Source organism: Paroedura picta, chromosome 3, assembly GCF_049243985.1.
Source record: "Paroedura picta isolate Pp20150507F chromosome 3, Ppicta_v3.0, whole genome shotgun sequence".
In the NCBI taxonomy this organism is placed as follows: Eukaryota; Metazoa; Chordata; class Lepidosauria; order Squamata; family Gekkonidae; genus Paroedura; species Paroedura picta.
The window spans coordinates 160,736,732-160,758,130 of record NC_135371.1 but is presented as its reverse complement, the minus strand read 5'-3'; the positions used below and the strand labels follow the sequence as shown (position 1 = coordinate 160,758,130).

Sequence of the window (21,399 nt, the reverse complement as noted above, 5' to 3'; positions counted from 1 at the left end):
GGGAGGCCCCTCCAGGACATAATCAGTCAGTCCTTATTCACAGGGGTATTTCCGAGTGGGCTAAAGGAGGCCTCTGTTGTAGAAACCATCTCTGGATCTGCAGGACCGTGCCAACTACCGCCCTGTTTTGAGCTTAGCGTTCCTGGGGAAGGTGGTGGACTGGGCAGCTGTGGACCAATGAAAGGATTCCTTGATGCACTCATATCTAGATGATATACACTCATTGGATGGATGGATGGATGGATGGATGGATGCCCTAACACTCAGGCTAGCCCAGTGCCATCCAATCTCAGAAGCTAATCAGGCTTGTCCCTGGTTAGTATTTGGATGGGAGACCTCCAAGGGTGTCCGGGCTGACTACAAACAGGCAGGTAATGTCCTACCACCTCTGAATATCTTTTGCCTTGAAAATCCTGCTGGGTCACCATAAGTCAACAGTGACTTGACAGCACTTTCCATCACTACCACATACATATGTTTATACTTATCATTTAAAACTTATAGATATCTGTATGTACAATTTTAAGTGAACACATAAAACAACTGTGATGCACACCTAGAAAATGTGAAGTGTGGAGTTGGCCCAGAAGGATTTTGCACTGCAAATGCACATCCTGTTAATGTGAGTGGCAAACATCTCTTTCCTTTTTCGTGGAAGGAAACTGAATTTTGGGTGCCTGAAGCGATGCTGAGCCTTCCCCAGCTGGTATAAAGGAGCCAGGATTGCCTTTGTGATGTTGCCAGGATGTTGCAAGGTGTGTTGGCAGTACAGAAAGGTCCATGTTTGGGTGAAGGGATATCACTATTGATGCCTGTGTAATGGTTTGTTTGATGTACATATTGAGAACAATTGTGGAATTCAATTGTCTACCAGTACAATATCTACGTATATTAATTGTGCCAGGTGTGAGTGGATGGAAATAAGCAGGCAGCTCTTTCTAGCATCTCTTTCTCCCACCCCCTTCCCCCTTCCTTTGGCTCCAAAGAGTCAAAGTCTATTCAAGTTCTGCAGTAGGGAATTTTTATTTAAAAGGAAGCAATATTCTCCTTGGGGAGATAAGCAGAGGCTATTGGGGAAAGCACCGGCCTGTAGAAATGATGGCAGGCATACAAAGCAGCTTTGAAAGGTGTTTTGGCTTCGGCAAGAGCAACGGAAGCAAATCATATTAAGTTGGCCGGGGAGCTTTATAGCCGTGACCTCATGAGCAGAAATGGAATGGCCATCCACGATCTGTCCAAAGACAAATTCACTGGCGGAGTGGTGTGCATTTTATTTATTTACTTCATTTATTGTTTACTTATTTATTTACTTCAATTATAAACCCTGCCTTTCTCCTCAGTGGGGAACAACCGTGGGTTACAATCCTCTTTATTCTTTCCTAGCGATAGAAGTTATGTGGCTGGCCCCAAAGCACCCCAGGAACTTCCCGGGCAGCATACCAATTTGAACTCAGCCCTCAGAGATCTACGCCTGACACTCTGACCACTATGCCGCACTAACATGCTTGGCGCAATCTGAAGAATGTATGCATGTATGTATTTATATGGCATCTTTCTCCTCGACAAGGCCTCAAAGTGGCTAACACCGGTCTCCTCCATTTTGCTCTCACAACAACCCTGCAAGGTTGGTGGGGCTGAAAGTGTGTGACTGGCCAAAGGTCACCCAGCCAGCTTCCATGGTGAGGATTCAAACCGGGTTCTCCTAGGTCCTAGTCTGACACTTTAACCATGACACCACACTGGCACTGTTTTGCAGTAAGGCGAGAATTGAAATCTACATCTTTGTTTATATATTAAGCACACACACACACACGTGGTTTTGTAAGACACGGTAATGGTCAAGGAACTATGCAAAATACTGACCCCTTGATCACAGGGAATCAAGTGTAACCTCCAGTCTGGATTACTCAGGGCACTGCCTCACGGGTCCCAAGCCTATGCTGATCACAGCAATATGGGCTAGAAGCCTTCGATGTTTAATTTTTAAAAAACAACAAAGGTATTCTCTGCATGCTGTATTTGACGCCCATCAAACCAGGTGCATTTGCACATCCACCAAAGAGACTCTTCGTGAAATAGCACTTAGTTTGCCCGTATATTTCATTCGGGGAACAGCTGACCAATGACCAATGATGGATTACAGGCAAGGTGCCCAACATAGCAATATCTCGTCGGGACTAATGTCCCATTTAAAAACTTGATCATAACTACCTGAAGTCTCATTGATTTCAATTAGACCTTAATTGTGACTAACTTTGGCCGGTTGGCACTCAGTGGCCGCAGTTTACTCCCCTTTGTAAAAAGCTAGGTAGCCCCCTCCTATTGGTCCTGGGTGCGATAACAGAGACGATTATTGGAAGGAATAACATGACTAATAGCCTGGGTGAGAGGAAGCTGGTGTGAGCTGGTGTGGAATAATGATAAGAAAGAGGCTGCTTCTGGCTCCCCACCCTGTAACAGACAGACAATGCTGGTTAAACATGTTCATGGTGCAATCTTAAACAGAGTTACCCCCTTTTAAGTCCACTGAGGATGCGACTCTGCTTAGGGCTGCAGTGTAAGTTATCTTCACCCCTGGCAAGGAGCAATAGCCCCAAAGGATTCAGAATCCCAAAGCCAATTGGGTGGGGTTTGTAGAAGCAGGGGCTTTTTTTTTTACTTGCCCCCATGCCTGCATCTTTAACATGGAGTGGAATTTAGCAGGTGTCATTTAGCATGATAATAAATGCATGGGCAAGGAGGGGGCTTCTTCCTGGCTAAAATACTGTAATTTGGGCAGTTGTGTTTCCTAAGCACATGAGCCTCACCTTCAGAGAGAACTAGCCGATGTCCAAAATCAGTTCTGGAAGCCATGACAGCTACAGGTAATAACTGTGTTTCCTGATTATTATTTGTAGAGAGAGCATGAATCTCACTGAAGAAGATACTACTACTACTACTACTACTACTACTACTACTACTACTACTACTACTAATAATAATAATAATAATAATAATAATAATAATAAATCTCCCACCCTGAATGCGGATATATTTGAGGGACATCCCCATGTCAATCATCCCTGAGAAGTATTATTTTTTTCTATTCTGTTCACAAGCAAAAGGCTGCTAGCTTGTCCCTCTGCAAATGGGATAGGAATAACATGACTTGGGGAGTCAAGGGGTTTGCAACTTTTTTTCTTTCTTCTCCTTAACATGACTCACCCATGATGATTTTGATCTTTCTCTTCTGCCCCAGTGCATGATGACATGAAGGAGCTTTGTTTTGAATGACTGGGTTGGATCCAGACAAAGCTGTCTGCTGACAAAAGGGATGATGTAATGCCCCCCCTCCCTTCTGCTACAGACTCTTAATTCACCTGCTGTTCTTGAAGTACTGCTCTCTCCCAGAAAGCTGCATTTTGGAGAAATCAGTGGACACTATTCAAGGGGAAGGGAAATGATATTCTGTTCCACTGACAAAACATTTGCTTTGGATCCAACCCCTTATTTTCTTTTAGAATACAACCTGGAAGGAAACTTTTTAAGTGGATGGTGGGGGGGGGAATCTGGTAACAACCCAATTCAGAGTGCAACAAAACATAGTTCCTCTTCTGAACCCCTTGACTTCGTAGATGATCTTTAAAGGTTTGCCACTGAGTGAGAACAGACTATGTAAATGCCACAAGGGAGGAAAGGAAAGGAAAGGAAAGGAAAGGAAAGGAAAGGAAAGGAAAAGGAAAGGAAAAGGAAAGGAAAGGAAAGGAAATGGAGATTGGGTAAAGCCAATAGATGTGCAAGTCTGAAAAGACCTAACATTAAAGCATAAATATAAAAGGTATATTTATGCATCTTATTGGTACGGTCATCTGCTTAAACATTTTTGCCTTGAAAACCCAGGCCTTGAAAACCCATGTGTACAAGTTATCAGCTAGGTCAATCCGATAAAACAAAATATTTTGACTGGATAAAGATGTTCCCTCATTCATTATGGTGCTATCCTAAATATATTTATACCCCTCAATGGGTTTCAAAGGGTGTAACTCTGTTTAGGATTGGAAACTGAATAGCAGGATTTGTTTCCTTGCCTTCTATTGGATTTTGGGGTTGAAATTCTTACTAATTCCACATTGGCCTTGGCAGACATTTTTTAAGATGAAGCATGTCCGCTTCCTAGAGATGACTCTTTTAATATGGTCTCTTCAGCAAGCATAATTCAAAACTAATAATTTAAATTTATAACATTATTTTTCCTTCAAAAGTGCTGCTTTACTCGTATGTCGAGTAATTGATTGATCCATCTGAAAACTCGTCGCTGATTCCATTACAATTAAATAATACAGAACCGAATACAAATGTAAGGAGCGTAATAATGTGCAGGGCTGCATTCTACAAATCAGGGCTTTTTAAAAAAATCACCCTTCCTTCAGTGAGCTCGGGCCTGCATTAATGGTTGGCCCTTTCTTCATTTTATCTTTGCTGCAATTTGGTGGGGCAGATTAGGTGGCGGGAGGTGGAGAGCAGGGAAAGTTAGCCCAAAATCAGCCCATGAGCTTTTTCAGTTGAGTGCAGATTTCGGACTCTGACGTTCTGACCATGTCATCTTGAATACTGGTCTTAATAGGGCAAGATGATCCTTGAAAAACAGCTGAGAAGCAAGAGAGCAAGCAAATCAGGGCCTTGGGGAAATGGAGGCCTCCAAGCCTCAGGAGGTCTGGCTGTGCCAATTCACAAAGCATTCCTTCATTCTGTACATTTTTATCCCATCGTTCCTCAGACATCGTTCTGCCTCCCCCATTTTATGTTCACAACAACCTTACGAGGTAGGTTAGCAGAGACAGAATGACTGCCTAGCACACAGCCGCTAAGCTGTTATGGAGGACTGGGGATTTGAACCCAGCTCTCTACTGTCCAAGAGCCTAGTGTAACACTACACCTGCTTATCCCCCCCCCCAATCTCTCTATCTGGGGAGGAAGAGGATGCTGCAAAGACTTATCATGGCCTCTTTTGGAACCTTCCAACCCCTACACTGGAAGGGTCAGCTTTTTTTAAAAAAAAGACTAGTTTTATTTAGCGACCTAAAGGAGAAAACAAGCAAGTAGTATTCCATTCAGTGTGAAATAAGCTGGCTGCTATATGAATGCAAGCCACATATGTATATATGCATATATGCATGTATGCATATATGTATATATATGAGTACTCAGAGAACCAAACTTCTCAGAGAACTCAGAGTACTCAGAGAACCAAACTTTTAAAACTCTTGGAATAATTTCATTCATAAATTTGTCATATTATTCGGCAAACTATGCTTCAGTTTTCGGGGTCTCAGGCTAACGTATAGTGCCCCTGGTATATTCTTAGGTTTCAATTCCATTGCCACCCCTCCATTTTTCCCCAGGAGAAAGCAGGAATGGCTAGAAGTGGCACCCACCAGCTTCAACGGTCCCCAATATCCTAGGCAAGTGTTAATAGGGAAGTGGCCTCATACTTAGGGACTCTCCATAGCATCTGCCAGGGATTTAAAGTCCTATTTAACCCTATTGTTCCCTTATTGCATTTATTTCCTGATCGACCTCTTTTGCAACTTTGCTACCTAGTCTGGATCCCTTCTCCCAGGGAGGTCTGCTACTGAAGGTAGAATTATTGTCATGGGCTTTAGGAAGTCCAGATTTGTTTCATGTTGCTCAAAAACTGGATCCCATCCACTCCACCTGAACCTATTTCAGTCCTGCATCTCCATCCTGAATCTCCAGCACGCCAGTGACTCATGGGTAAGAAGCCGGGGGTCTGCACATGCTCAGAATAAAGGGAGCATAGTGGTTACGAGTGGCTGCCTCTAATCTGGAGAGGCAGGTCTGATTTCCCCACTCCCTCACGTGCAGCCAGCTGGGTGACCTTAGGCTTGTCATGGTTCTGTTAGAGCTGTTCTTGCAGAACAGTTCTTCCACAGCTCTCTCCACCCCACCTACTTTATAGGGTGTCTGTTGTGGAGAGAGGAAGGGAAGGCACTTTGAGACTCCTTTGGGGAGTAAAAAAAAAACTTTTATTTTTCTAAATTTTAGGGGTAGATCTACTATTTCTGGGAGAACTCCTAAGGGCAATGGAGTCCTAAGAACATTTTCCTGAGAGTAAACTGCATTGAACAGACTTGAGTGGGCTTCTGAGTAAGTCTGCTGAGGGTCTTGGAATTCGAAAGGGGTCTCAGCTCAACTTCTAGGCACCCTGCGAGCCCTTCCGATAAAGGGAGTTGACTCCCGAATAAATGTTGACATCGCTCAAAGTGCAGCCTGAGCCATGAATGACGTATCTGGTTAAGGGCAAGATCTTTTAGGGTTCTCCTGGATCCCCCTTCGGTGGAGACTGTCCCAGAATTTACAAGGAAAAGGTAGAACTCTCTCTATCCTGAGATCAAAGGGTGATGCTCAGTTGAATGCCCCTCCCCTAAAATTGAGCTGGGGGCATAAATGTATGAGCTGGGGGCTCATCCAGGGCCCAGGTGCCTCTGGAGAGCAAGGCATGCTGGGGCACAAGCGCTCCTCCTCCTTCGGGCGGCTTCCAGGTCTCCAGGGCCTCTGGCTGCCTTCCAATGAAATCGCCTGTCCCAGAGAAGGCTGCCGCCCACTACAAGGGCATGAAGAATGTCGTCAAGCATCCCCCTCTCTTTAAAAATATCAATCCAGCTGACCCCCGAAACAATTGAAGCCTACAAATATTAGAATATATCCCGCCCAAATATACACACTTGTAATGCACACGCACACACAAAGTCCTGAAACATTATTGTTCGTTTGTTTATTGTATGGCACGTATGTAGACAGGGGATCCCAGGGATGTATTTCAGGTTGACTTATTTATTTTCAAATTTAGACACCGCCCTGCTACGAGAGCTCAGGGCGGCTTCCAAAATCCAAGTGAAAATGATTGACTTTCTTTGCCAGCCTTGGGGTGTCTCTGGCCATCAGAGAGGACAGTCCTATTGGGTTTTTTTACTGGAAGATCTCCACATAGGGTCGTACTCTTAAGGGCAGCCCAGATGCTTTTAGGGCCATGTTGACCAAAACTAAATCCTGCCCCCCCCATTTAAAAAGAAATAAATAACTCCCCCAGAAAACTTTAAAAGGGGGCATCAAAGTCAAATCACTTTCCTCTCTGCGCCCCAATCCCTCCCCAGTGCGCGCTTACACACACGCAAGCCTTTCTGTACAAAGGAAGTCTCTCTGTCTATAATGTCTCATCCCCCAGTGCAGGAGTGGTTAAAAAAAATGCCGGCCAGTAGCACAGATCCAGTTTCAGGGTTTGCGGAGCCCTAGCAGAGAACAATTGCCGTGGGAGCAGCCAGAGTGCGGGTGGAAGGACCCCACCAGTGGAAAGGGGTGTCTCTGCAAGTGCCCTTAGAGAGGGAAAAGGGGGGAGGAGAGAAGATCCATGGGAGGAAGGCACAGTGCAGGGCCCCTGAAGAAGCCCCTCTGGGCCTGTCCTACATGAGATACATGGATAAAGCGGCCCTGCCCCAGTGAACAAACTTCTGGTCATGAAGGGTGCGCAAAATCATTTCCCTGCAAACAGCTGTTTGTTTGTAATTAGCGGTTGGTTTCTCCCAGCTGAATTTTCAAGCGTCAGGCGTTTGGGGACAGCGACAGAGCGCCTTGGAACGACATCCCCAAAACTTCTTTCTCTGCTGCTTATTGGTTATATCATGAGGGAGGCACGGATCTTTTACGGACACGTGAGTGCATGTTTGTGCGCTCAGAGAGCTGCAGCAGCAACAAAAAAAGTGGGTAGGAACACATGCGTGGGGGGGCACCATACACAGATCAAAGATCAGCACCAGCCACACTCCCTGTAAATCGAGAAACGGGTTGATTTCTCAAGAACTGGTCCCAGCGCCTCCTCTAACACCTCCTGGCCAGTCAACAATGCGCTATGCATTGGCCCACTCATGGAGTGAAGCATCCCGGCAACCCGTTGGGGTCAGAGGGTCTCAACGCGTTGGTCTCTGTGTCGACAATCCCGTTGAGGCAAGAAAGGGCCAGTTCCCCCCCCCCCATCATCCCAAGCCAGCCCCACTGAAATGGGCGCCAAAAGCCTCCTTTCCATCTCTGAAGGGCCATGGCCAGGGGCACATCCCGCCCCCCCCCCCCCCACAGGGTCAAACTGTTATTTGCTCCCAGGAAAATGGAGGGGGAGGTTTTATAGGGAAGGCATGTAGGGAAATTCCTTGGAATTAAGGGCTGATTTCCGAGGCCACGCGCTCGGGATCGGGGCCTAGTCTAGCGCGCCAGTTTCTCTCCTCCGGTCTGGGGCATGGGAGCGCTTGGGGCAGGGAAAGCCTTCGGAGCCCGCGCCGGGCACTTTCGCTTGGAAGAAGCGGACTTGGAACTTAGCAGAACTTTCCCTTTCCACGCGGTTTCGCCTTCGGTCGCCCGGGGGGGGGGGGACGGTCGACTGTGCGCACACGGGGACAAACCGGCCCCCGAGATGGCAGGGCCCACCGGGCGCCCTGGGAACCCCCCGCCCCTCCCCTAACTTGTGATTCCTCTCCCGCGGTTTCTCTGCAGTGGACGGGGCAAAAGATCCGACCTCGGGGGTCATTTGCATGCCCCGATCGGTCCCAAAGAGGTGATTTCCCAGGCAAATCCGCAGGGCCGCTTCGAACGCGCCAAGCCCGCGCCCGCAGCCATTGGCTCGGCCTGCTCCGCTTGCGTATTTATGCTCAGGCGATTCCGATTTATTCCTTGCCAGAGAGCGGCACGCCGGCGGTGGAGGGGAGCGCGCGGGGGGGGGGGGGGAGAGCAGGGCTCTTGGCAGGCCAGTCACGTTATGCAAATCTGGCCTTGATGATTCTGCAGGATCTTTTTTTAAACACACACACACACGCAGGCACACCCTGCTTCTGTTTGAACGCTCTCCCCCCCACCCCCGTCCTTTTTGGTCTGTTCTTTTTCACATTGATGAAGGTGGAAGGACAGGGTGTGTGTGTGTGGGGGGGGGAGAGCCAATAATCTAGGGGCGCCCCTCCCCTCCCAAAGAGAACACCCTACATTCTCTGGAATGGAACGGGGCGCCAGCTTCGAACGGCTCTTTCCACATTCGTCTAGCAACCCCCCCCCCAACAATCCAATTGAGCAACAAAGAAAGATGGGGTGAGGAAAGAAGGGCTTGTGGGGGAGGGGGAGGAAATGGCAGCCCCCCTCCCCCAAGACTGCCACCGCTTTTTCTCTGAAGAGCCTCGCTCTCTCGCTGTCCCCCCCACCCCGTATATTTAAACACAAAAATACATAATGTTAAAGATATATGTAAAGAGAAGAGACGTCTATTGAGCATATATATCTATAGCCTATATGTATACACGCAATATATACAAATAGTATGTACATATTGCCTCTATGTATATATTATTATATCTATGAAAAATCAACTGGATCCTTGAGAATCTGATTCCTGTTTATCTAAAAGCAAGGCGGGTTTTTTGAGGTTCAATTATAAACGATTTTGCACTACAGAAGATGAGAGAGAGAGAGAGAGAGAGAGAGAGAGAGAGAGAGAGAGGCATTTCGAATAGTCACACTTGTCAAACGAGACCATCTTTTAGCTCTCAGAAGCAGCAAATCCATGTGAACTCTGGGTGAACCAAGATTGAAGCCATAAATCATCACTACAAAAGCCGGCTGCTGCATACGAGTTCCAGACCCCTTACCTTTAACGCTTTCGCTGGCGAAGACGGGAAAAGCAGAGCTACAAAAGTTCACGTATTCTGCGCGCAGCCTGAGCAGGGGGGGGGGAGGGGGCCCGGGAAGCTAGACGGCGGGACTTGGGGAAGGGGGGGGCAGGGAGCTTGGGGGTCTGTTTTTTTTTTTAAGGGGTGGGGGTACAGACTGGTATTGGGTTAATCGGGGAAGATTTGGGCTCCTGGAGTGGTGGTTGATCAGTGGTGGGGCAAGAGGGAGGGCCCGGGGTCTGGAAGGGCGACGGGGACGTAATCGCACGTCACTCAACAAAGAGCTGGGACCAGAAAGAAGCGACTGGGGAGAGGGTGTGGGAGGTGGTGGGGGGGGGGAGGCGAGAAGAAGGGAAGCAAAGGGGCAAGAGACGTCAGCCTTGGGAGGGAGGGGGGTGTCCGGTTGTTCACTAACCACATTTGAACAGAAATTAAATATGGCCTTGTGCACAGGGACCAGCCCGAGGCATCCCGGGGCCCGTTCCTTCGTTTCCTGCGGGCTGGGGAGGCAGCATCTCCGCCGGGCTTCGATTCCAGGGACCACCGCCTCTTCCCTTCCTTGCTGGCAAGCCCTTCCCGCCGCCTTTGCTGGGGGCCAGTGGCAAGAATCCCCCCCTTCCCTCCCCTCCGCCCCATATATACCCCGATGCTGATCTTGGAACTGGAGGAAGACCTATCTAGGTTCCTATTTTAAAAGCCACGATTGTCTGGCTGGAGATGAACCGAGAGCGAGGAAAGGGGGGAGGGGAAGGTCCCGGGCGCGCGCGCGAGGGGGGGCGCGGCCGCGCGCCCGGACCCAGTTGACTAATCTATTATGACAAACAATATGATGGATATGGTTTATGTTAATCGCCATGCCCTTTCCTCCAGAATTTAACTGTAAGTTAATGTACACCGGAAACTAGAACTCTACATGCCTTGCTAATGGCTTTAGGTATTAGCTAGTTCTAACGATGCATACAAATGCCCGCGTCTCTGTAGGCTGCCTCAAGATTTATGGCTCTTTTGCCTTCTGTAGCTGTAAACAAGGAGGGGGGGGGGGGAGAGAGAGAGAGAGAGAGAGAGAGAGAAGGAGAAAGAAATCCCAGAGTCGGCGCTATTGACGGCCCCCAAGGAGCCCTTCCTTGAAAATAAATAAATAAACAAACAAACGACCCCAGGTTGTAGGAGGGAATTTCGACGAAGTCGGCAACTTTCTCTAAAATGCGAGTCTGCGGGGGTTTCATTATATAGGGCTGCTTCTCCGGGTGCCCACGCTTCCATGGGAGGGGGGGGGAGGGAAAAGCCACGGAGACCCACCAAGAAAGCATTAAGAGTCGTAATAAAGCCTTCGCCGCTAAAAGGGGTTTCTTTCTACTCCTACGTGAAGACGATGAAGAATGATCATGGATTAGGAAGCGGGGGGGGGGGGGTGGAGAGAAAAGAGAAAGCAAAGTAGAGGGTGTTTAGAAAGGAAAGTTTCGGGGAGGGAAAAACGAAAAAAAAGTATCCCCCCTCCCCATTTAAAAAGCTTGATTGGAAACGATAACAAAGGGACGAGGAAGGTTCGCATCCCACGGGGGGGGGGGAGAGGAGAAGTGAAGAATTTAACTTTTGTATGATTTTTCTCCTCTTTCCCCTTAGATTCGCCTTCGGTGCCCCCCTTCTGCGGGGCTGCATCGCTTGCCGAAGGAAGCGGCCCGGGAAAGGAGCGCGAGAAAACCGCCTGCCGAAGAAACAGCGAAAAGGTGACCGGGGGACGGCGCGGGGGTGTGGGGGCTTCCCTGCCCCAAAGGGGCTGGATGGATAGGTAGCATTTCTTCCGCGCCCGATTTCCTAGGCGCTGATCTTTCGGGGGCTTCGAGGAGGCGATTCGGGCCGTAGATGCTAGAGACCCAAAGTGGGACGGGGAGGGGAGATTGGTGGGTTCGTTATGGAACCCATTCCTGTCTTTTGGGGGGAGGGGGCTCCTGGTCGGCTCAAGGAGACAGGGACGCCGGCGAATCCCTAGATGGTTTCGGAGTGCCGAGGGGGGGGGGGCGATGGAGGCGGCCGCTTAAGGATCCGGGACCGGGCCTTCGCCAGCCCTGCCCAAGGCGGAAGGCCGCTGCTGGTTGCTCGGCCTTCCCTTCGGCTGGGTTGCTGGGCCGTCCGCGGGGCTCTCTGCCGCATCGCCGGGAGGAGGGTTAAAAATGACATATTTTCAAGCCAAGGTTACGATTCAGAAACGGAGCTGAAAGCACCGCTTCGTTCCCAGGCAGGCTTCTATTGCTCCTTTCCACCCCTCTTCTTGCAAAGGGACGATTTGGGGAGCCGTTCGGGGGTCGGGCGGCGTTTCCATCCGGAGGTTTCCATATCCGCACGCTGGCGGCCTGAGAAAACCCGCCCTGTCCTTAGCAGCGACTTGATCGTTTAAGATTACCCGGGCAATATTGGTTCCATGGGATCTCTGACCTTACCATGATTATTTTTATGATTTGTCCCAGGCAGCTATTTGACTGGTAGATGGGAGTCTACGGTTCCGAGATCTATCCAAATCCTTGGAAATTATTATTATTATTGTATTTCTGTTTCGGTGAAACAGCTTCTCTTTTTGCATCGGGATTTTGGTGATGGGCCGCAGCATGTGTGCGTGTGAAGGGGGGTGGTTATAAAATGTTTCTAGAAAAAACGCTGTACACTGAAAAAAACTTCAACCTCTCCTTTTCCAGAGTTACTTCTTCACTGGCTAATTTATGCCTGGAGCTCCCAAATCCTTTACGATTCTGAGAAAGAAAGAAAGAAAGAACAATGCAGCCTGATTTTACACCTATTTACTCAGAAGGAAGTCCCACTAAGCTCAGTGGAGCTTACTCCCAAGTAAGTGTGCTTAAAACAGCTGTGCAAGTTGTTGTTTACCTCTTCTCTGCTTCTTCGCAGTAGCTAGTCCTCTGTAAATCGGGGGTCTCTGAAATGCAGCCCACTGAATTTCCAGTTGTGGGAAACTATCGGGCATATGTGTTTTATTAGCGGTGGGGGACCTTTTTGGATGGGGCAACTGGTGGTGGGGAATCCTTCGCAGCACCAGCTCTTTGCTGGCATCCTTGGAAGACTCTGGCTGAGGGGGAAGAAATGCCCCCTTGGCTCTTAGAGGAACCCGAGGGCCCTTGGTCTGATCCAGCTGGCTCCAGGGCCCCTGCGGGCAGAGTACTTTTGCCCTCCACTGGGGAGAAGTCCTGCCTCAGGATCCCAACAGAGGACTATCGGACTCCAAGCCGGGCTTGCCGACACCCTTTGCAATCAAACCAAAAAAGCGAACCAAAATCTGGGCCCGAAGCATGGAAGTAGGGGGGGGGATATTCTTGGGGGGGGGGGGAGGCTGATTCCAGTCAACAGGCCGGCCCTGCCTGGAAGGCAGGCTTGGCGATTCATAAAATATTTAAAACTCCAAGTCAACCTTTTTCCTATTTATGGCCGTGTATAATTCAACATTATCGTGTATTAATAAGCCAATAATGATAATCTCTATAGGAAAAGCACGCGGGCTGGGCCGCCTTTATGGCCGCCCTTATCCTTTCTAATGACCTTTGGCTCGGCAGAGTAATAACTCATTACGGAATGAGCAATTGTCTGGAGTGCCTTAAATACTTCGCCATCTCCCTCCCCACCCCGCCACCCCCGCCCGCCCCTCGCGCACCGGACACTTCCAAGAAGAGGTACCGGAGGGCAAAACCCTCCTCCTTGGCTTGCTCGGAGGGAAAGAAGAGGCAGCCCCCCACCCCTGGAAGGCTTTCTGTGGTACTGGGGGACCCCTTTGTAGGACTGGAGGCTCAAAGATCTCTTCCTAAAAGTGTGTGGGTCAAAAGAAAAAAAACCAACACATTTTAACCCTATTTTTTCTGAAGCTTAAATAGTCCTGATTATTTAGAGACCCCTGCCCCCACCCCGTCCCAAAACTTGTTCTATTACCAGCAACAGCAGTAACATTAATAATAATTGCATAATCTCTTCACCACGTCTAGCTTCCTAACAGTCAAAGAAGTCGCAGTTCTCCCTCCCCCCCCCCCCCAATTTCGGAGATCTTGACCAGGACCAGCATAACTAGTAAGGGATCCTGAACGTAGCCAGCCTTGAACATTTCAGGCAGGTCACTGGACCATTGGGGGTGGGGGGAGAATTCTAGTGAAAATAGGCCGTTCAGCAAACTTCTGGGAACTAAGAGAAAGCTTTAAGGCAACTGAGAATGAATCCGGTGTGAATCTGGCTAGAAATCAAATCCTACTATGTTAACTTACTGGATCAGGTCAGGTCCCTTATGAAGGTGGCGGGATAAAAAGGAGCAAAGGAAGGCAGGAATAATTCTTATTATACTGTGAGACTTCAGTCATGCACACAACACAGAAATAACAGGTTTCGTTTGTATTTTAAAAACAAGGCAAATGAAATTAAGAAGATTGAAATATACATTTCTACATTGGGGCGGGGGGGGTCTTCCACAAAAGGTATAATTATGCGGAAGGTGAATTTTCTTCCCTCCCTCGCCCATCCACTTCCATGTTTCTAATGCATTTGTCCCTGTGTGTATTAAAGACAAATGTAAACACAAAACCGCCCCTTAGCAATATTCTTTCTTGATTTCCCTGCATGATTGCCGATCTCCCTTCTTCACATGCGACCATCCACCAAAGAGACAAGCCCAGGTACAATGCATTTGCCTTCAATGCTTTGAACAAGAACATTTGTTTTATGGAAATCAAAATGATTTGCTTAGGTGAGACCATGCGAAACATGTGTTTTGTATGGGCGTGTGTGTGAAGAGCCGTCAAGTCGCTTCCAATTTATGGCAACCTTTTGAATTATGACCTCCAAAATAACAAAAAAACAACTACCGAGTTAAAAGCCCCACATAAAACCATACCTTAACCATCCAGACAAAGCACTTAGAAAATTTTATGTGAAAGTAAAGAATTACCTCATTTGGCTGTAAAATTCTAAATGTTTCTAATACTTGATGGGGATTTTCTTCAGTTATGCACTACTTTTATCCTCAATGGGGATCCAAAGCGGCTGATACAGTTCTCTTCAGCTCTGTTTCCCCCTCTAAAGCAGGGGTAGTCAACCTGTGGTCCTCCAGATGTCCATGGACTACAATTCCCATGAGCCCCTGCCAGCATTTGCTGGCAGGGGCTCATGGGAATTGTAGTCCATGGACATCTGGAGGACCACAGGTTGACTACCCCTGCTCTAAAGGACCCTCAATTTTACCCGCAAATAGTGGAACAGTGGACCGGCCCCCACTGGCTTGGTCAAACTAGGTCCGTAAGCACCTCCACAAGATATGCAACTGACCAGGGTGTAGAATTTGATCCAGGGAAGAAGGAGAATGTTTGAAATTGACTGAGGTTTTGATTCCTAGTCTCAAGAAAATAAAATACCTCTCAACCAGTGTGACGTTTTGAAGAAGTGGTGTTAGTTGGTCCCAAAGAATGCTATGATATTGATGGCTGTGCCAGATTTGGGTACTAAAACGGGCTACAGGCTGTCAAGGCTCATCCCACAAGGTCCTTCCTTGGGCTCCAACAACATTCGGGAACTCTCCAGGCCCAGCTCACATCCCTTAGTCCATTTCACGCATTACCTTGAAGATGTTTTAAGTGTGCACCTAGGTAACTTGAGGACACAATGAACATCTGTATCACGTTGGCACGCTCATAGGAAAGTCTTGGTGGGTTGGTGGCTCACATGGAGCGGCCTTCAACTAGTTCAGACAACTGATCCATCAAGGTTCTCAGACCAGTGGTGGCTCTCCAGGGTCTCAGGCCTTTCACCTCACCTCCCATCTGATCCTGTTAAGGGAACAACCCTATGATTCTATGACTCTATGATTCTAACCTTCAGACCTTCTGCATACAAAGCAGATGCTCCAGCACTGAGCCACAACCCCTCTGCTTCCGTGAGTTTTTTTTCTTCCTTTCTTTACTTCGTTGATACCCTTGGCCTTCTCCAGTGGGGACCCAAAATGATTTACACCATTCGCTCCTCCTCCATTTTCTCCTCCACCCAATCTGGTGTGTTAGGGCTGGCTTGGAATATGTGACTGGCCCAAGGTCAGGCAGTAAGCTTCCTGGTGGAATGCTCTCCCCAGTGAGGTCAGGGACCTCTGGGACCCTCAAATGTTCCAGGTGTATGGTTGAGGCCAGGAAACTAACATCTTAGGCCTCCCTGCCTAATGACACCACCCACCAAATATCCACCGATCGAATACAAATTAGCTCCCTCCCCCATAAGGTTGTTAGAAAGTGGCTTTTAATAACATAATTCAAGTCAAGACACCTGCACAAGCCCCCAACCACCAACCAAAGCCCAGAGGCCCCTCTCACCATCCACTGCACAAACAGAAGAAGAAGAAAAAGAACCACAGTGCAGAAAAGGCCACATTACCTATCGTTGAAGGTTGAATGCTACATTATAAACTGCTTTATTCGATACAAGTTCTCATTGTTAAGAGATGTTACTATAGATTTAAGATGCCTATTGTATCGCATTGTATTCTGAAAGTTTCCCTGAGCCGAACGGGAGGGCAGTATATAAATACAATAAAAAGAGACTAATTTAAATTGAAGTTATGCATTAATTGTTTTAACTACGTGCATCGTTTGTATGTTTCATCTAGTTGTTACCTGCTCTGAGCCGCCTGGGAAGGGTGGGCTATCAAAACAAAGCATTATGACTGTTGTTATTCCCTGGCAGAACAGAGATGTGAATCTGGTTCTCTCCAGGGCCTAGTGGGCCGCACAGACCACACTGGCTTGGTTGGTGTCCTAGGTGTGAAACGGTCTTCGGGATGCCGTCTGAGCCGTGAGCGTCTTGCCAGCCAGCTGCTTGTGCCATGCAAATGTCTCAGGCCCCTCAGGAGGATAACGGCTTATTGATAAGCCGTAACAGGGAATCTTATGCACATTCAAGATGTTGCAGCCATTAACTCTCCCACATGAATACATCAATGATATTGATGGGAAGAGGGCATACTTAGGACACCATATGCAGAAGACGGTCACTCCGCTGCCCTGAAACGGTTGCCAAGTGGAACGCGCAGCACCAATACCGTCCCGCTCCCCGAAGCGGCCGTCCGCTAATGCACGGATCGGCGCCGAGAGGTTGCCGTCTGACCTACTCTTTCCAATCCGACAAACTTACTTCTTTCTTTTATTAAAATATTTCCGTGCTTGCTGGGTCACATTTATTACCTTCCCCGCAACTCTAACAACGATCTGATGCAAGACATGTGCCGCGTTGGGGGAGGGGGACGGAGAGAAGCAGGGAAATGAAGCCGGAGGGTAAACATATAACTCACATCACATCCTTTTGATGCTGGATGGCACCTTATGTTTTATAGGGTCCTCCCAAGTTGGAGCAGCCAGGTATGCAAAGAGAGACACGTTATAGGCATAGAAAAAAATAAATAAAGTACAACGCATTGGTGATCCAGTTTTTAGCATTAACGGTGCAATCTTAAGGCGGGTAACATCTTTCTAAGTCCGTGGACGGCAGTGGCCTTGGAAGGCTATATCTCTGTTTAGGATTGCACTGTAAAGAAAAGGAAAAGAGAACATTTCTTTCCCTGGCGACTGCCACTTGCCATTTGCAACCGAATTGTAATCTCAGCAGAGAGGCGATCGAGCATCTCTGGTCAATATTGCCAGTTTGAGACTGATTGGCCGCTATTGAATCTTCACGGGAAACATTTGCCTCTTGCTACCCAAGGATAATGAATAGAGCGACACATAATGCAAATGCTGCCCCAGCCCCACACACATAGAGCTGCTCCTTGCAGCGGCGCACTTCTGAATCCAAACGTCCAGGATGATCGATTCCCCTCTCAGATGGAACGGCGGAGCCTCGGAAGACATGTGGCAAACTGTTTCAAGGCAAACACATTGGAAAAAATCAAATATGGGTTTGCCTTATTCTAATTGCTGTTGGGATGGTTTACAGCATGTCCCCGATGCCCCCGGGCCTGGTGGCAGAAATCAGGGGACATGCAAAGTCTTGTTTTAAATTATTCCTTGTTTCATTCAAATTTGTTCTATGTCCATGTTCCAGGCCTGCTTTTTCTAAGGCAGATTTCAATCTTCACCCATCAAAAGAGAAGGGCAAGGATAAAAATGGGGGTAGAGGTGGGAAACTGTGCAAATAATGCTTCTACGGAAGTGAATAAGAAAGGTGAATTCAACCAAGTCAAAGTGGTGTAGCTGTTACGGTGCTGGACTTGGATCCGGAAGCTTCCTGGTTCGAATCCCCACTCTGCCATGGAATGCTGCATGGTGACCTTGGGCCAGTCACACACCTTCGACCTAACATACCCTCGCAGGGCTGTTGTGAGGCTAAAACAGAGGAGAGAAGGACGATGTAAGCCTCTTTGGTTCTTGTTGGGGAGAGCTGGCATCAACGAAGCAAATAAATGGTGTGCCATGGGATAATTAATCCCCTGAAGTGATCTCGAGCCATCGCCTTCTGTGAGCCAATATGCTATGGAGGGGTGGGCAAACGTTGGCTCTCCAGATATCCATGGACTACAATTCCCACGAGCCTCTGCCTCCTCAGGCAGAGGCTTGTGGGAATTGGAGTCTTTGGACATCTGGAGAGCCGCCATTTGGCCAACCCCGGTACATATTCTTCTCAAGGCACTTTTTGTGGGTATAGAAGAAAGCTCCCTGACAATCACTTCCAGGTACTGAGAAACGACACCAGCCGGCACGCATACATACTCATCTTTGACATCCTAGGTGCTTAGAAAATGCACTGTAGTAACAGATGTGCAAAAACAACGGAACTGGTAATACATAACCGTATTGATCACATCCCACGGAGGCTAGGAAATGTCAAGAACCAATTTCTAAGGATCAACATATTCTGCTCAACTGAAGTTACTTTTAATCAAAGGGCACTGAGGCCTTCTGGTAGCACACCCATGGGGGAAATACAGGCTTCTGTTGGCTGAGCAGCTTAAAGAATTGCAGCCCAGGTAAATATTTTCCGAGGCAGGAAAGCAAAGCAAGGACATCCGACAAGGCGGCCCAGGTGGATCGTCTGTAATCTGCCACTTTGGAAGGCACCGGGACCTCAGCCGTTTGATAAAGGACAATTTTGGGTTGATAACAACATGTTAATTTGCTTGCTTGCTGTTCTTATATGTCAAGCCTCTTTGGTAAAACCGTGAAGGCGGTTCTGAAAGGTCCTGGCAGGGTGGGGTTGGGAGGGAAAGAGCCCATCGTCCTCCTCCTGATTTATTGGCGGCAAAACAAATTCATTAGGGCTGGACCGTCAGAGAGCACAAGTCTTAAAAAGCTGGCAGAGGTGTGCAGCTTTTAAAAGGCCCACTCTGTCAAAGGGGAATGAAAGGAAATTGGCATGAAGGAGACCTGCGTGGAGGAGATGCATGTTATTGTGTTTCTTCTTTCTTTGTAGGCTAATATCAAACTGGCCGCACAATGAAAAGAAATCAAGCCACGGAACAGCATGGGGAAAGCTCTCCTTGGGGCTGACTTTCTAAGTCAGACTTTCATGAAACCCTGGGGTTTCTCGACAGCCCTGGAAGGGTATTCCAGATGGGTGGGAAAATTTAAACATGAAATATTTGTCAGTGCTATGACCATATGTGGTTCTGTTGACCTGTCCTCCCCTCCCAAAATGGGCCCGGAGGGAGTGGGAAGGGGAGGGACCTCGGGTGAGCATGTACACAGCTTTGCTTCCCAACCATATTGGGCACAATTGTACCTCTCGAAGTGTGAAGAATATTGCAAGGATTTCTCCAAGGTAAAAACATTGAGAAAGGCTGTTATAGATGCATATTGATTTCAAAGCAATGGGCATAAAATGACATCCAACATGCAGCCCATGGGACAAATGGGGGTCTCACATGATCATAGGATCGTAGAATCATAGAGTTGGAAGGGGCCATACAGGCCATCTAGTCCAACTCCCTGCTCAACGCAGAATCAGCCCAAAGCATCCAAGAAAAGTGTGTATCCAACCTTTGCTTGAAGACTGCCAGTGAGGGGGAGCTCACCACCTCCTTAGGCAGCCTATTCCACTGCTGAACTACTCTGACTGTGAAAATGTTTTCCTGATATCTAGCCTATATCGTTGTAGTTTAAACCCATTACTACACGTCCTTTCCTCTGCAGCCGGCGGAAACAGCATCCTGCCCTCCTCCAAGTGACAGCCTTTCAAATACTTCTGATCCCAGAAGGCAGCATGCCATAAAAGCCTTGCTGGTTCAAACCAAAGGCCCACCATGTCCAGCATTCTGTTCCTCCAGTAGCCAACTAGATGCCTCTAGCCCTGGGGCCAAATCCCTGCACCAGCATCCCTCCACCCGTGCTCTCCAGCAATTGACAGGAAAAAGCCGTCCTGCCTCTGGCACTGGAGGGAGCAGGCAGTCCCCAGGGCTAGGAGCCATTGTCCCACTCTGGCCTTTTGCACACAAAAACCCGAGACTCTTCAGCTTTAAGCCCAGTGACATTTACATCATGAAATGAGGGCATTCTTTCAGAGAACTGCTGAGACAGAAGCCAAAAGCCACCCTCAGTAGTGCAAACCCAGAGCCAGAATTGAGATGTGCCCTGACAATAGGCCAGACAGTTCTCAAAGAACAGTTCAGTCTGTCGAACACTGGCATTCGCATGGATGTCCTAAACCAGGGTCACCTGATCTTATAGACTCTTAGAAGCTAAGGAGGATCAGCCATGGCCAGTATTTCAATGGCAGCAAGTGTCAGATTCCCCTTGACTTTTCCAATGAATGCTCTTGGCACATTAGCAAAAGCAGTTTATTGAAGTAGCAATTTGAGGCTCATGGTTATTCTTGCTGCAACTGATTTGATAAGCAATACATTGATCAATATAAATTCGGGATTCCTCACTCCCAACAGACCTAAACATGTCCCACCTGAAGAAGATGAGGCTCCCGTTTTCCCCAAGGAAAAGGCGGACTCTTCCATTCCCATGGAAAGCACAGGGAGTAGCTGTTCATCCAGGTGTACATCACATCATTTGTGCCAAGCTGACCAAGGCCAGGCTCACCTGGTAACATCCAAGCTCCCCTCCTCTCATAAATTCTCCTTAAAGGAGTTTAGCAATTCGACTGCACAAGCAAAGCAAATAATAAAAATGGTTACAAGCAGACTTCAACTGTTCTCTCAGGCCCGCTACAAATGACAATCCAGTGCTGGCTGGCACCAACAAGTTACTATTGACACCTCCACAATACCTTACAAATAACAATCCCAAACAACCATGGCAGGAGGCTGACAGCCAGGCTGTGTTGGAACTCCATGGACCCTAGGCAGGAAAGGCGGTTCACATGGAACGTAACAGAACAATACATCAAATGCACTAATCATATGGAATGAATTACAACAGTAACAGTAGCGATCCCTTTCCTTTCTCCACAAGAGACACCCTGTGAGTTGGTGGGCAGAAAGAACTGGACCCATTCAGCTCACATTGAATAATGCACTTTCAGTGTGCTTTGGCAGCTGGATTTTCATGTGCAGAACAGAAAAATCTACTTCTAAAGTGTACTGAAAGTGCATTATCTATTGTGTACAGAATGGGTGAGTACAGCTCTAAGAGAACTGTGAGTGGCCCAAGGTCACCCAGCTGGTTGCATGTGGGGAAAGAGCGGGGATTCAAACCCAGTTCTCAAGATAAGAGTCTGCCACTGTTTAATCACTATG

General features: G+C 48.0%; 1 protein-coding gene across 14 annotated transcripts in view; it reads right to left on the bottom strand.

Annotated features, from left to right (window-relative positions):
* The window catches only part of LOC143833348 (homeobox protein Hox-D3-like), a 146,937-nt gene that overhangs the window by 37,686 nt on the left and 87,852 nt on the right, over positions 1-21,399 (bottom strand). The window contains exon 1 of one of the 14 annotated variants that reach the window (XR_013229604.1): positions 9,681-9,743. The exons of 12 other annotated variants lie outside the window; for them this stretch is intronic. The gene's annotated coding sequence lies outside the window, so the exon portion shown is untranslated. Of the gene's footprint in view, positions 1-9,680; positions 10,709-21,399 lie in introns of those variants that run through there. One more of the 14 variants, XM_077329055.1, reaches the window with a different exon arrangement.